Consider the following 14,944-nt stretch of genomic DNA (forward strand, 5'->3'; position numbering starts at 1 on the left):
TGTCCCCACAGTCCTAGAAGATGAAGAGCGCGCGGATGCACTGGAAGGGGCGGGCGGTGGATGGTTCGCTCTTGCAGCATTGCAGCACAGTGAGCTTCCCACCGGGACCTATGATATTTATTCATGTGACGATTCATGGAAGAAGTTGTCAAACTGCTGAGGTTTTGACCTCTACTAAGAGAATCATGACAAATTTTACATATCACATGATTTGGGCGATCTTTTTCTATGTCAAAAAAGGACCAGGCTAGGCAAGGCTTAGAGGCCATGCGACCTGTTGATCCACCCCGAATAATGCTCATAGGCAGAGTGGTGGCTGAGGATGCAGTTGTAGACGTGCTACCAGTGCTCCGACTCTGTCCAGGAAGGCGCAAGGTAACTTCGTCGTCGGTTGCATCCTCCTCCACCGCCTCTGTTGACCTCCTCGAGTGCCTGACTGGGGGTTGACAGTAGGTGGGATCTAGAACTTCATCATCAATTGTTGTGTTTGCACTCCCCTCCCCCTCAGACCGAGCCTCTTCTTGCCCTGACCGAATATTTAAGTTGTCATCCCAATCGGGTATCTGCGTCTCATCTTCATCAGTATGTTCCTCATTGTCTATAACCACAGGTGTTACAGTTTGTGACAAAGGGTCAACATTATGCTCAGAAACTTGGTCCTCACGGCCTGAATCAGAGTCACAAAGGTTCTGGGCATCACTGCAGACCATTTCCTGTTCTGTACTCACTGTAGCTTGGGAGCAGACCTCTGATTCCCAGGCTATAGTGTGACTGAACAGCTCTGCAGACTCAGCCATCTCAGTTCCACCATACTGTGCAGGGCTGATGGAGACTTCAGAGCTGGGAGAAATCAAGTGTGATTGGGATGACAACTCAGAGGACTGGTGTTTTTTGGATGCGGTACTTGAAGTGGCTGAGAGGGCACTTGTTGGACCACTTGAGATCCATTCAAGCATTTTCCTTTTTTGCCCATCATCTACCTTTCTTCCTGTTGTTCGTGTCCGTAAAAAAGGGAGCACATCGGATTGTCCACGGTAAGTAGTAGACATCTTACTTTTGCTGGTAGATGGTCTATCTTCAGCAGATGATAATGGAGCTTTGCCACTTTCCCCACAGACAAAACCTTTTTTGCCTTTTCCACCACGCCTCTTCCCCTTTCCACCAGCATCTGTCATTTTGCCACTCATGTTGATTGCGACAAGATTGTGGACTGAAAATGTGGTAGTAAAAATTGAGAGGTGGTGAAGATTGCAGTGGTGGTCTAGCTTTATTAACAGCAGAATAATAAAGAATAAATATCCCTGACAATGCAACTTAGTTATAATGAGTTGGAGTGTGCAACGCAGGCAGATGCGCTCTGCAAATGTCTTGGCACTAGTGGGACTATAGCAAAGTCCAATAGCCACGTATAGGATGCCACTAGGTACACTGAGTGTTTGCTAGTATAATGGCTAAGTTAAAATTAGTTGGAGTGTGCAACGCAGGCAGATGCGCTCTGCAAATGTCTTGGCACTAGTGGGACTATAGCAAAGTCCAATAGCCACGTATAGGATGCCACTAGGTACACTGAGTGTTTGCTAGTATAATGGCTTACTTATAATTAGTTGGAGTGTGCAACGCAGGCAGATGCGCTCTGCAAATGTCTTGGCACTAGTGGGACTATAGCAAAGTCCAATAGCCACGTATAGGATGCCACTAGGTACACTGAGTGTTTGCTAGTATAATGGCTAAGTTAAAATTAGTTGGAGTGTGCAACGCAGGCAGATGCGCTCTGCAAATGTCTTGGCACTAGTGGGACTATAGCAAAGTCCAATAGCCACGTATAGGATGCCACTAGGTACACTGAGTGTTTGCTAGTATAATGGCTTACTTATAATTAGTTGGAGTGTGCAACGCAGGCAGATGCGCTCTGCAAATGTCTTGGCACTAGTGGGACTATAGCAAAGTCCAATAGCCACGTATAGGATGCCACTAGGTACACTGAGTGTTTGCTAGTATAATGGCTTACTTATAATTAGTTGGAGTGTGCAACGCAGGCAGATGCGCTCTGCAAATGTCTTGGCACTAGTGGGACTATAGCAAAGTCCAATAGCCACAGATAGGATGCCACTAGGTACACTGAGTATTTGCTAGTATAATGGCTTACTTATAATTAGTTGGAGTGTGCAACGCAGGCAGATGCGCTCTGCAAATGTCTTGGCACTAGTGGGACTATAGCAAGGTCCAATAGCCACGTATAGGATGCCACTAGGTACACTGAGTGTTTGCTAGTATAATGGCTTACTTATAATTAGTTGGAGTGTGCAACGCAGGCAGATGCGCTCTGCAAATGTCTTGGCACTAGTGGGACTATAGCAAAGTCCAATAGCCACGTATAGGATGCCACTAGGTACACTGAGTGTTTGCTAGTATAATGGCTTACTTATAATTAGTTGGAGTGTGCAACGCAGGCAGATGCGCTCTGCAAATGTCTTGGCACTAGTGGGACTATAGCAAGGTCCAATAGCCACGTATAGGATGCCACTAGGTACACTGAGTGTTTGCTAGTATAATGGCTTACTTATAATTAGTTGGAGTGTGCAACGCAGGCAGATGCGCTCTGCAAATGTCTTGGCACTAGTGGGACTATAGCAAAGTCCAATAGCCACGTATAGGATGCCACTAGGTACACTGAGTGTTTGCTAGTATAATGGCTAAGTTAAAATTAGTTGGAGTGTGCAACGCAGGCAGATGCGCTCTGCAAATGTCTTGGCACTAGTGGGACTATAGCAAAGTCCAATAGCCACGTATAGGATGCCACTAGGTACACTGAGTGTTTGCTAGTAAAATTGCTTAGTTTAAAAAAGTTGGAGTGTGCAATGCAGGCAGACGTGCTCTGCAAATGTCTTTGCACTAGTGGGACTATAGCAAGGTCCAATAGCCACGAATAGGATGCCACTAGGTACACTGAGTGTTTGCTAGTATAATGGCTTACTTATAATTAGTTGGAGTGTGCAACGCAGGCAGATGCGCTCTGCAAATGTCTTGGCACTAGTGGGACTATAGCAAGGTCCAATAGCCACGAATAGGATGCCACTAGGTACACTGAGTGTTTGCTAGTATATATGGCAAAATTATAGATGGAAAGGGAGAAGGGGAGGGGGGGAGAGAGGAGGCTGTAATTGACTACAAGGGTATGAGTTATGAGTGATCATAGGGATAGTGTTACATAAGTGGAAATACCTATGGAGGACCGGATGTGTAAGCGCATACCTTATACAAACCTATAGAGTGCTGATGGGTGAGAGTGTGATGTTAGATATAAGACATCCTATAGTGAATAGTGAGCCGTAATCAAGTGCAACAGGGATATTTCACGTGACTATGGGAACATGGAAGGTAAAGAAAGGGGAGAAAAAACTGTTAGACAAGGTAATCAGACATAATGTAACCAGTTGATCAGACATGACAAACATGACAAATAAAAAACAAGGAAGAATGGAACTCCATACATAGTGGAACCATATATAGTGTGAACACGAAAAAGAACCGGGCGTTAGAAAAAATGTGCACGGCCCAATGAATCAAGTCGGTTCTTCATATTCATGGTTTAAGCCCTTGGGTTCCAACGTGCCCAGAGTATATATCCAGAAAGATTCCCTTTCTTTGAGCTTCCTAATTCTATTGCCTCCTCTGCGTATGGCTGGGACATGTTCGATGACTTGGAATCTTAATTGGGCCACTGTGTGATTATGCGTCACAAAATGGTGTGGGACTGGTAATAGAATCTGCTTACAATGTATTGTTGACTTGTGCTTAGCACAAAAAAAGGGAATCTTTCTGGATATGTACTCTGGACACATTAAAACCCAAGGGCTTAAACCGTGAATATGAAGTACAGACTTGATTCATTGGGCCGTGCACCATGTCACCATGTGTGCAATTGCATTGTCCAATGGCTCACAATGGTTATGCGTTTTCATTGGATGGATAATCGAAGCCATGTTTTTTTCCTTTCTCTTGGGTTTGTTGTGTGAGTAGCCTATAGGATTAAGTTAGTTACCGCAGGCAGTGGATTTAGCTTCCTGTCTTTGGTCCAGTGGTAGATTGATTGTTTGGTCTATGAGCTGTTATGGGTTTTAATCCAGGTGAATGCCCATGGGCTGCCTATAACTGTGTGAAATATGTAGTTTTACTGGGCTGGGATGAGAGAATCCATCGAAGCATGGTGTAGGGATTGTGGTTCCTGTGTGCTAAGAAGAAAGGCTAGCACCAGCCAGAAAGCCCCATTACAGCCAATAATCAACCGCTAGCCGCTGGAACTCGTTGCTCTAGATCATGTCAAACTCTCACCAAGCAGGAATAGATACATTAGCCCACCATCCCACCCAAAGAGCAACTTCTGCTGCGCAGCTGGCTTTCTAGGCAGCAGCGCTATTGTGATGTCAGCGGGGGACATTGTGACAAGCCAGTGTTCCGTCACTTCATGTTGTGCACTGTTCAAACGGAAAATACATCAACAGGCAGACTACAGAAAAGCTTACTGACAAAGGATAGAGAGGGGCTTTCTCAGAGGGCTTTTTACAGTTTGTCTATTCCCAATTAGCCGTTTAAGTATGCTTAATGAAAGTACTAATTCTTTCATAGGCCGCCCATTCTTAGTATTTGACGTTCCTTATATTGCGGTATCAGGCTTCGCAGCAGGTTGCAAAACATTCATCACCCATGACTGTCCCCAATTGGGCTCAGAAGCTAAATGTCTATCATGACCTCTCTTTTTGAAAGTCCAAGAGCAAGCAAACTCTTCCTCCAGGAGAGGGAGCCAACAGATCACTAAAGACATTGCTCAAAGAAAACACCGAAAAACAATGGAAGCTTTAATTGGAGTGGAATCTGATAGACAGCACCTGATGCCAAGTCTGCATCTTCTAACACCTGCAGTCACTGCAGCAGCTGAATCCAATGTGTCCAAAAGGGATCTATTCTATTCAATTGCAAATGATCTAGATAAGACTGAGAATAAGATACTGCACGGGACATAGCAGAGTTGGTCAAGTTGAGTGGAGATGAGTTTGCTATTTGGCACAGCTTTTGCATCAATAAAGCAAGTAAAAGGTGTGAAAGATAAAAAAAAAGGGTGAAAGTGTGAAAAGTGAATTGGCCAAATTGAGGTGCATATAAAGTTTTTGCTTTCTTTCAATTCACTAATGAGGCTCATTTGAATCAGGTGAATTGAGTTCTGCTTTTGGAAACTCGGTTAAGAAGGGGTGCACCGGTCCTGGAGGTACTGCAATACCAGGTCAATGCGTGGAGTGGACAGAGCAAGATTTTTTCCATCTCCTTGTTCTAAAAATCCATTTAATATATGGTCCCTAGAGAGGGGACGTATCAGATATTAAACTGATAAGAACAGATTTAATTTTTTTTTTTTCTGTTTATCAGTAGGACTTCAAAATAACAAAGGTGATCGCCTCCCGTTGCCTGGGAACCGTCCAGGCACAAGAGGGCTATGTGTCACCAGAAGGCGCACACACTCCCTCAAGGCCGGCAGACGTGCAATCCCAGGCACCTTCCAGTACCGACCAAGGTAGCGTCCTCCGAAACTACACTTGATCTTAGCCAAAAGGCCGAGAAGCTATAACCCGAATTGGTTACGGCCTTGAGTGGCACCCTGGCCTATACCGGACACATCTTAGGGAGAGGGAGACAAACCCACGCCTACAGAAGACATTTTGTCACCCAAGCCAAACCCTTGAAAAGGCTGTTTTGCAGAGCAAAAACAAGGAGAATGGTACTTTTTGCAGCCGCCGCCCACTGCAATGAATCTGAATAACTCCTCCTTTTGGGCACAAGCACCTCCCCTCCCCCTTGCAGTCTTTCCAATTCATGATACAAAAAGACGGACGGACAGGACAGGACAGGACCATCTGCCTGACTTTCCGTCACTGCCACCCTTTGCCATCCTTGCCCGTAGAAAGCCCTTTCATCATCCCCAAACCCTAATCTTTTCCCTTCCCTTCCCAGCTGCGTCTCACTCCCTTTCATTAGGAAGTGAGCGCAGCCTTTTCTCCGTTCTGCACATGCGCGACGTTAAACACAAATGCGCAGGCGTGCGTTCCATTAGCCTCACTGCATTCCACTCCCATACAGGAAGTGGGCACAGCTATTACTACGGTCGCACATAAAAGAACCCACGGCCACCACTGCACATAGCTGACTCCACCACAGGACACCCACTTCTACACCAACGCAGGTAAGACAGGATCGGCACCTCTATGCTCCCGTTACAATCAGGCTCAGTCACCATGTGATAACGCTCTCAACTCTTTAGTTGCAGGCTCTCCTTGCTTCACCTCCACTGGCTGTGCTGCCATTTCCTCTCCCACCTGGAAGTTATACTTTATTCCACTATTTTCCTGTTTCTCTCTTCCCCCTTTTCCCATAAGCTACTTTTATCTGCATTTGTGGGGTATCTATATGCTATTTACATCATAGTTTTATTCATTAATATGGAAGGGAAGAGTGCCCATGAGAGTGTTGAACTGCGGAGAGCAAAAGATTAAGCTGCTCCGATTTGCCACCATTGATAAGCTGTTCTCAGTAGATACACATGCTATCCAAACAGCAGCATCCACCATTGCTTCAGCCCACCCATTCAGTGACAGCTCACCAAGTCAGCCAGAGGAGTGGTGTAAGGAATTACACGTAGGCACTGACTCCACACCTTCACATCACAAGAAGGGGGTCTACAGGCTAGTGCAAGAATACGAGCAAGTCTTCAGCAAACATCCGCTAGACTTTTGAAAAATAAAAGGGGTCAAACACTACATCCCCACAAGTGCACACCCACCCATCAAAGAGAGATATAAGCCAAATCTACCTGCACATTACCAGTGTACCAAGGACATGTTGAGCAACATGAAGGAGGCTGGGGTTATCCGTGACAGTTGTAGCCTCTGGGCAGCTCCGTTGGTCCTGTTAAAGAAGAAGGACAGCACCACTCCCCTGTATTGAGGAATAGCTAGCTGCATTGACAACTGCAAATTATTTTTCTACCCTTGATCTCACTAGTCACTATTGGCAAGTGTCCGTTGCTGAGGCAGACCGGAAGAAGACCGCCTTTGCCACCCCGATGGGTCTCTGCGAGTTCAAAAGCATGCCCTTCGAGCTGTGCAATTTGCCAGGAACCTTCCAGAGGCTGATGGAATGCTGCTTGGGACACCGAAACTTTGAAACGGTACTGCTATACCTTTATGATGTTATTGTTTATTCTAACGCAAACAAGATTTTAGGGTGTATAAAAAGGGAGATTAGATCCGATGATCCCAACGTATTGTTACCCCTCTATAAATCACTTGTAAGGCCACATCTGGAATATGGGGTAAAGTCCTGAGCAGGTTGATAACCATTGGTTTGAGCATGGTAGGGTGTAGTACGCATCTTCCTGCATCGGTAAAAGCTGCAGAAGTCCTTGAAGATTTCCGCTTCAAAGGCAGTGCCTTGATCTGTGAGGACTCTCTCTGAGTAGCCATGAGGTCTGCATAAGTGTGCTTGGAAGACCTTCGCTGCAGTATGGGCCATTAGATCTTTGACTTGTACCACAACCATAAATCTCGAGTAGTTGTCTACCATCGTAAGTGCATACGTGAGCTCACCTCGATATTCTGCAACAAAACTCCCTTTTTCGATTTCAGTTTCAGCAAACACTCCTCTTCCTGTAGAAAATATTTATCATTACCTAAGACAGTCATTCTAATGCATGACAATATTAAGGCAATTTAGTTAAAACTTGTTTTAACTCACCTTTAAGGGGATTGATGTATTTCATGGTCAATCCAGGTTTGTCAGTGATGGCACTGACATAATGTATGGCGTCTTTTTCGGGCGTTATCCTTTGCCTTTTCATTGTGAAAATCCAGTTGCCTATATCAAAGCAAATTCTACTACTTGTAAAGTATGCAGAAAATGAAATGTAGAACATATAACATCAACTGCTTAGGAACGCATCATAGGTTAGTACTTAAAAGGATATTGTCATGTTCTAGTCATAATGCAAGCTGGACATTTTTCATGTTACCCTGTAATCGCCGGCCTGTTCTAATGCTCACAAGCCAAGATATAGGCTCAGCTGCTAAGGCTTCCCTCTGCCTTCTGAATGAAAATTGAATATGTCTGGCTCACTGTGTATATAGCAGGTGCTCAGAAAAAATAAGAGTTAATTCAATAGAAATAGCTCTGGCACACTATAGTGATCAATAACGTAAGAAAAGAACTCTTAGAATGCTGAAAATTCTTTATTTGTGCAAAAGGATAATTCATCCAACGTTTTGAACTTGTTTTTAGGTCTTTATCAAGGATAAAGTTATCTAAGATCATAAAGGGTTACAAAACCATATAAACACGTAATTAGTACATAGTACAACATAACAGTACAATATATTGCTACTTGAGAGTACAATGGGTCAAATGACCATGATGCACATACAAAAAAATTTTCCAAAGCCATAGTGAAAACATTTGTACTGAGGAAAGAAAATTTCCACATGACCTATCTGGAGAAACATTCTGGATCAAACAACCAAAAATAGTCAAGCAGGTAAATACACACCTATATGGATAACAGGATGATATGTGTTCAATTGTATAGCGTCATTGCCATTAAGGTACAAATGGAAAACTTGCAATCCTATATAGTGAAGGAAATGAACACATATCATATCAAAGAACACAGGAACATGGGTGTGAGAAAAACCTCAATGTTTATACTTTGTTCTTTATAATGGTGTGAACATGTATATGTCTCAGTACCTTATGAACTTGAGAATTCTAGTGAGTAGATGATGAAAGCCTATTCCAGAACTGGAATCGGTAAATAATTGTAGGTGGAATCTAAATGAAAAGATGGTACAAGTGTTATCATGACACGTGGGCTATAACACAATGGACCGTGTGACAAAGAAGAAAGGAGAGAAAGAAGAGGAAGAAAATGGAACTACCTGTAACATTACGTGATAGTCACTGGTAAGTATCACTTGACAATTCAGGTGAAAAAGGATTCCTTTATTAAAGGGTTCTCAGTCGCCTCAGGATCATGAAATACTAGGGTAAATGATATGAGAATGGGTAAGAAGCACCACTAAAGGAAATATGAGATGCAGGACATATATCTATAAACCCCTGAACTACATGATAGAAATAAAAAGAAGAAAAAAGAAAAAAAAGAAGAAAGAAGAAGAACACATAGAATGCGGAAAGAGAATGGGTACAACTACCTGAGTTACTGCAGGGAGGCCCCTGGTAGGTATTGTGAGGGTTAGTGGAATTCCTTCACTGAAGGGTTCTCAGTTGCCTCAGGTTCGTGAAAAATGCTATAGACAAATAATGCCCGGAGAAAAGGGGTTCATATACAGCGAATAATGGTAATACAAGGTACATGTGTCCCATGTAATAGTATAAATATATATATATTGTACTAAGCTCTACACCAGAAATAGAAAGTAGTCCCTCTGCCTTCTGTCTAGGTGCCCTGAGTTATGTCCTGTAAACTGTCACAGTGACCTAGACACACATGTGTAGTAGGGGAATATCCCTGCTGAGATGCCAGTGCTAGAGCACTCGTTTGCTGTGGAGTTGAACGCTATGTGAGCAGTTCTTACCTTCAATGAGCAGAAGTCTCTTTTTTCAGATTTCAATATCTCTGTGGGTATCTGGCAGAAATATGGAATACTCTTTACTGCTAAGACCCTGTACACCACTCCCACTAAAGGGGGCTTTACACGCTGCGACATCGCTAATGCGGAGTCGTTGGGGTCACGGAATTTGTGACGCACATCCGGCCGCATTAGCGATGTTGCTGCGTGTGATACCGATGAGCGATTTTGCATCGTTGCAAAAACGTGCAAAATCGCTCATCGGTGACATGGGTCTCCATTCTCGATTATCGTTACTGCAGCAGTAACGATGTAGTTCGTCACTCCTGCGGTAGCACACATCGCTCCGTGTGACACCGCAGAAACTAGGAACCTCTCCTTACCTGCCTCCCAGCCGCTATGAGGAAGGAAGGAGGTGGGCGGGATGTTCCGGCCACTCATCTCCGCCCCTCCGCTGCTATTGGGCGGTCGCTCAGTGACGTCGCTGTGACGCCGCACGGACCGCCCCCTTAGAAAGGAGGCGGTTCGCCGGACACAGCGACGTCGCCGGGCAGGTAAGTATGTGTGACGGGTCTGGTCGGTGTTTGTGCGGCATGGGCAGCGATTTGCCCGTGTCGCGCAACAGATGGGGGCGGGTACCCACACTAGCGATATCGGGACCGATATCGCAGTGTGTAAAGTAGCCTTTAGTCACATGACCAAGACTGTATCTGTGTCCCTACAACACACTTGAGACAAATGTGTGTGTGAGCCTGCATTGTGGGGTATATATAATATATTATAGAGCTGGGAAGGATCATTCTAAGCAGTGAGCTGTTCCAGTATTTGTAGGAAAATACCCAGTAGAAGCATCAAACACAGCACCAATACCTCCCATCAGTATTCCACCACAGTGCCATGTAACCCATGCCCTACACTCCCATCTACACCAATACTATACAGGCACAAACTAGTATATCTGACTAAAAGCCCCCAAAATATGAAGAACGGCCTATAGTTGAGTGTGGATATAAAATCTATGTGAGCAGAGCTAGAATAGAAATCACTGATCGCATTGAAGTCATTCTGACCATAAATCACCATGATATCAAGGTGAGGAGTTGTGTGTTACTGCTGGGAGGAAAGGGTTAACAGTGGAATATTAAGGTGCATTTCTGTGTGCAGTGTTACTAGTCAATGTAACAATTCAGTATGAGCTGCTCTTGGTGCCGGGGGAGGGAGATGCTCTCCTGAGCAAGATAGATGGGGAATGAACATGATATCTATATAGTGTAAGGCAGGGGGTCTCAAACCAGGTGATCATGTCTGATCAACTGGTTACATTATGTCTGATTACCTTGTCTAACAGTTTTTTCTCCCCTTTCTTTACCTTCCAGGTTCCCATAGTCACGTGAAATATCCCTGTTGCACTTGATTACGGCTCACTATTCACTATAGGATGTCTTATATCTAACATCACACTCTCACCCATCAGCACTCTATAGGTTTGTATAAGGTATGCGCTTACACATCCGGTCCTCCATAGGTATTTCCACTTATGTAACACTATCCCTATGATCACTCATAACTCATACCCTTGTAGTCAATTACAGCCTCCTCTCTCCCCCCTCCCCTTCTCCCTTTCCATCTATAATTTTGCCAGTACAATATTAGTTTACATTAGGCACACACTCACATATTCCTTTCCTTAGTGATTTATTGTAATTCACATTCACATACAATTCTCTATGCCTGCCCCATTACTACATTCATACCTACTTGACCCTATCCTGATACCCCTTGTCTCACCTTGTTGGTCCCTACACCTGTTATCATGTCCTTTCCTGTGTCTGTCTTGTCACACAACACATTTTAGCATATAACTTGTGCTCCTTATTACCTGTCCTGCCTATTAGAATTATGTCCATTATGTCCATGCATGGCCCAATGAATCAAGTCTGTACTTCATATTCATGGTTTAAGCCTTTGGGTTCCAATGTGCCCAGAGTATATATCCAGAAAGATTCCCTTTCTTTGAGCTTCCTAATTCTATTGCCTCCTCTGCGTATGGCTTGGACATGTCCGATGACTTGGAATCTTAATTGGATCACTGTGTGATTATGCGTCACAAAATGGTGTGGGACTGGTAATAGAATCTGCTTACAATGTATTGTTGACTTGTGTTTAGCTCAAAGAAAGAGAATCTTTCTGGATATGTACTCTGGGCACATTAGAACCCAAGGGCTTAAACCGTGAATATGAAGTAAAGACTTGATTCATTGGGCCGTGCACCATGTCACCAAGTGTCCAATTGCATTGTCCAATGGCTCACAATGGTTATGCGTTTTCATTGGATGGATAATCGAAGCCATGTTTTTTTCCTTTCTGTTGGGTTTGTTGTGTGAGTAGCCTATAGGATTAAGTTGGTTACCGCAGGCAGTGGATTTAACTTCCTGTCTTTGGTCCAGTGGTAGATGGATTGTCTGGTCTATGAGCTGTTATTGGTTTGAATGCAGGTGAATGCCCATGGGCTGCTTATGACTGTGTAAAATAGTATTGATTCATGATGGATTTCAGACTACATGTAGATATCTTCAGTCTTTCTATCCACATCATTTAAATGAACATTATCCATGCAGCTTGAAATTTATCCAATAAGAGAAGCAACCTTGTACAACCAATCTGATAAGGGCACAGTATATCCTAAGGGAAGGTTATGGCTATAAAAGGGGACTTCTTGGAGTCACCAGGTTGTTGATGGATGTTGCATGATCTAGTCTAAGCTCTTAGGAGCTGGCTAGGGGATCAGAACCAGGATGCCTTGTGGACTCGGTCTAGGGACTTTGGCTTCAACTAGAGGATCACTTGGTGTCACGAACAGCCGGGGAAGTCCCTCAGAAATCCGCAGCTGTTCACTGATTTGTTACACACGACTACTCTCTAGCGCCCCCCCTGTCTGCAGGCCACTTTTGGTACTGCAGGACAATGCATAAGATGAGGCTGCTGAGCTGATAATGCCAAATATTGGAGGTCTCACAGCAAGGGTAAATGTATATCTCTGATTCCTGCTAATGGAATATTTATATACCTCGGTACCCTTAATGATAGCACTCCAATAATTCTATGCAATAACAATTACGCTGCCACCACCCAGACTTTCTACAGGTAGCTGGGAACCCGTTTCAGATAGCATAAGGCCCTTCGGGGTTTTGGATTCGTATATAAAGCATAAGGAAAGAAACTCTTAAATTTTTATATATTTAATCCGAAAATAGGCAGTGTTTAAAGAATATACAAGAAGTTACAAAAGGGAACAATACACATTACGGCATAACAGTTACATTAAAATAAAAGGTATAAACATGAAACTTACTAAGCTTCTGCCATAGAAGTGACGTCTGCTTATGGAGGGAGGGAGCTCCAAGAGATGTTAGAATCGGCCAGCATCACCCTTCATGATGTCCTCCTCGTGCTGACTGAGCCCCCAAGACAGGAACTGTCTCTTATGCTCTTGCTAGCCCCCCTTGCCTGTGACATCATTTTACAGTCACTTGTGGGCTGTGCTCTGATGTTCACAGAGTTCCATAATTCTAGGGTTTTTCATATCTTTGCTCCTGGGTCACACAGGTGAAAGATATTAGCGTCATATTTAATATCTCGATTTTACAGTTACATTGATACCAAACACAACGCCTCTAGCACAATTTTACTGGCCAATACTAATTTGTCGTGATTCCGTCGATCTCCTCGTCAGGTGAGACGGTGCGCTGGGTTCCGCACGACGCAGGGATTCTGGCAATGTGTTTTTCATCTTTCTAGCATTAAAGTTGCACTTCAAAACCTGCTTTGGGAGTTTTCCCGCCAATATTACAAAGAATTGTCTTTCTCTGCAGCTTTTGGCTTTGGTTCTACCATCACCCAAAGTCATAAATACCTTAAGCTTCCAGGCCAATCAGATAATCGTCATGACGATCTCTGGCTGATGGTGGACAGGAGGGGGATGGAGACCCTTCAATAGTTCTACATGACACCTCCCCCTTTTTGAGGTAGCATGGGAGATTGATTTGCCAATCGTCTCCTAAGCCTACCTCGCTGGCATCCCCCTGCCGGGACAGCCCATCAGCGTTGCCATGCTCAACACCCTTCCTGTGTTGAATGGTAAAGTCATACTGCTGTAGTGCCAAGCTCCACCGCAGTAGCTTACCATTGTCGCCGGCCACCCGATGTAGCCAGCTGAGAGGGTTGTGGTCTGTCACTATGGTGAAGTTGCGTCCATATAGGTAGGGCTGCAGTTTCCGCAGGGCCCACACTATAGAGAGGCACTCCTTCTCCACAGTGGCGTAGGCCACTTCCCGGGGTAAGAGCTTGCGGCTGAGAAACATCACCGGATGCTCTTCTCCCTTCCCATTTACCTGGCTGAGTACTGCACCAAGGCCAAACGCACTGGCATCTGTCTGAACTATGAACCGTCGGGTGAAGTCCGGAGCTTGTAGGATTGGGGAACTGGCGAGGGCAGCTTTTAGTGCCCTGAAGGACCGTTCACAGTCATCTGTCCAGGTGACTACTTGCGGTAGCTTCTTTTTGGTGAGGTCCGTCAACGGCTTAGCAAGAGCACTATAGTTAGGAACGAACTTCCTATAGTACCCTGCCGTACCCAAGAAGGACATCACCTGCTTCTTTGACTTGGGGGTAGGCCAGGAGGTGATGGCATCAACCTTCCCTGGCTCTGGTTTCAGGGTCCCGCCACCCACTCTGTGTCCAAGGTACTGTACCTCAGTCATGCCGATCTGACACTTCCCTGGCTTTATAGTCAGACCAGCGCTTTGGATCCGCCTGAGCACCTGTTCCAGGTGCCCCAGGTGTTCCTCCCAGGTGGGACTAAAGATGGCAATGTCATCCAGGTAAGCTACTGCAAACCCTCCTAGTCCCTCGAGCAGCTGGTCGACCAATCGCTGGAAAGTGGCAGGAGCATTTCTCATGCCAAAGGGCATGACAAGGGATTCATACAGCCCGAATGGGGTGATGAAGGCGGACCTTTCCTGTGCTTCCTTGGACATAGGAATCTGCCAGTACCCTCGACTCAGGTCCATGATGGTCAGGTACTGGGCCCCGGCTAAGCAATCCAGTAACTCGTCGATGCGTGGCATTGGGTACGCATCGGGTGCTGTGATTGCATTTAGCCTCCTGTAGTCCACACAAAACCGGGTTGTCCGGTCCTTTTTGGGAACCAAGACTACAGGCGAGGCCCATGCACTTTTGGACCTCTGGATCACTCCCAGGACTAGCATTTCATCGATCTCCCTTTTTATGTCCTTTTGTACCTCTAGGGAGACACG

At 44.9% G+C, this 14,944-nt stretch overlaps 1 pseudogene; it reads right to left on the bottom strand.

Annotated features, from left to right (window-relative positions):
• Positions 1 to 5,241: 5,241 nt before the first annotated feature.
• On the bottom strand, positions 5,242 to 5,447 carry LOC142260590 (U2 spliceosomal RNA; annotated as a pseudogene).
• Positions 5,448 to 14,944: the final 9,497 nt, after the last annotated feature.

Source organism: Anomaloglossus baeobatrachus, unplaced genomic scaffold, assembly GCF_048569485.1.
Source record: "Anomaloglossus baeobatrachus isolate aAnoBae1 unplaced genomic scaffold, aAnoBae1.hap1 Scaffold_137, whole genome shotgun sequence".
NCBI lineage: Eukaryota > Metazoa > Chordata > Amphibia > Anura > Aromobatidae > Anomaloglossus > Anomaloglossus baeobatrachus.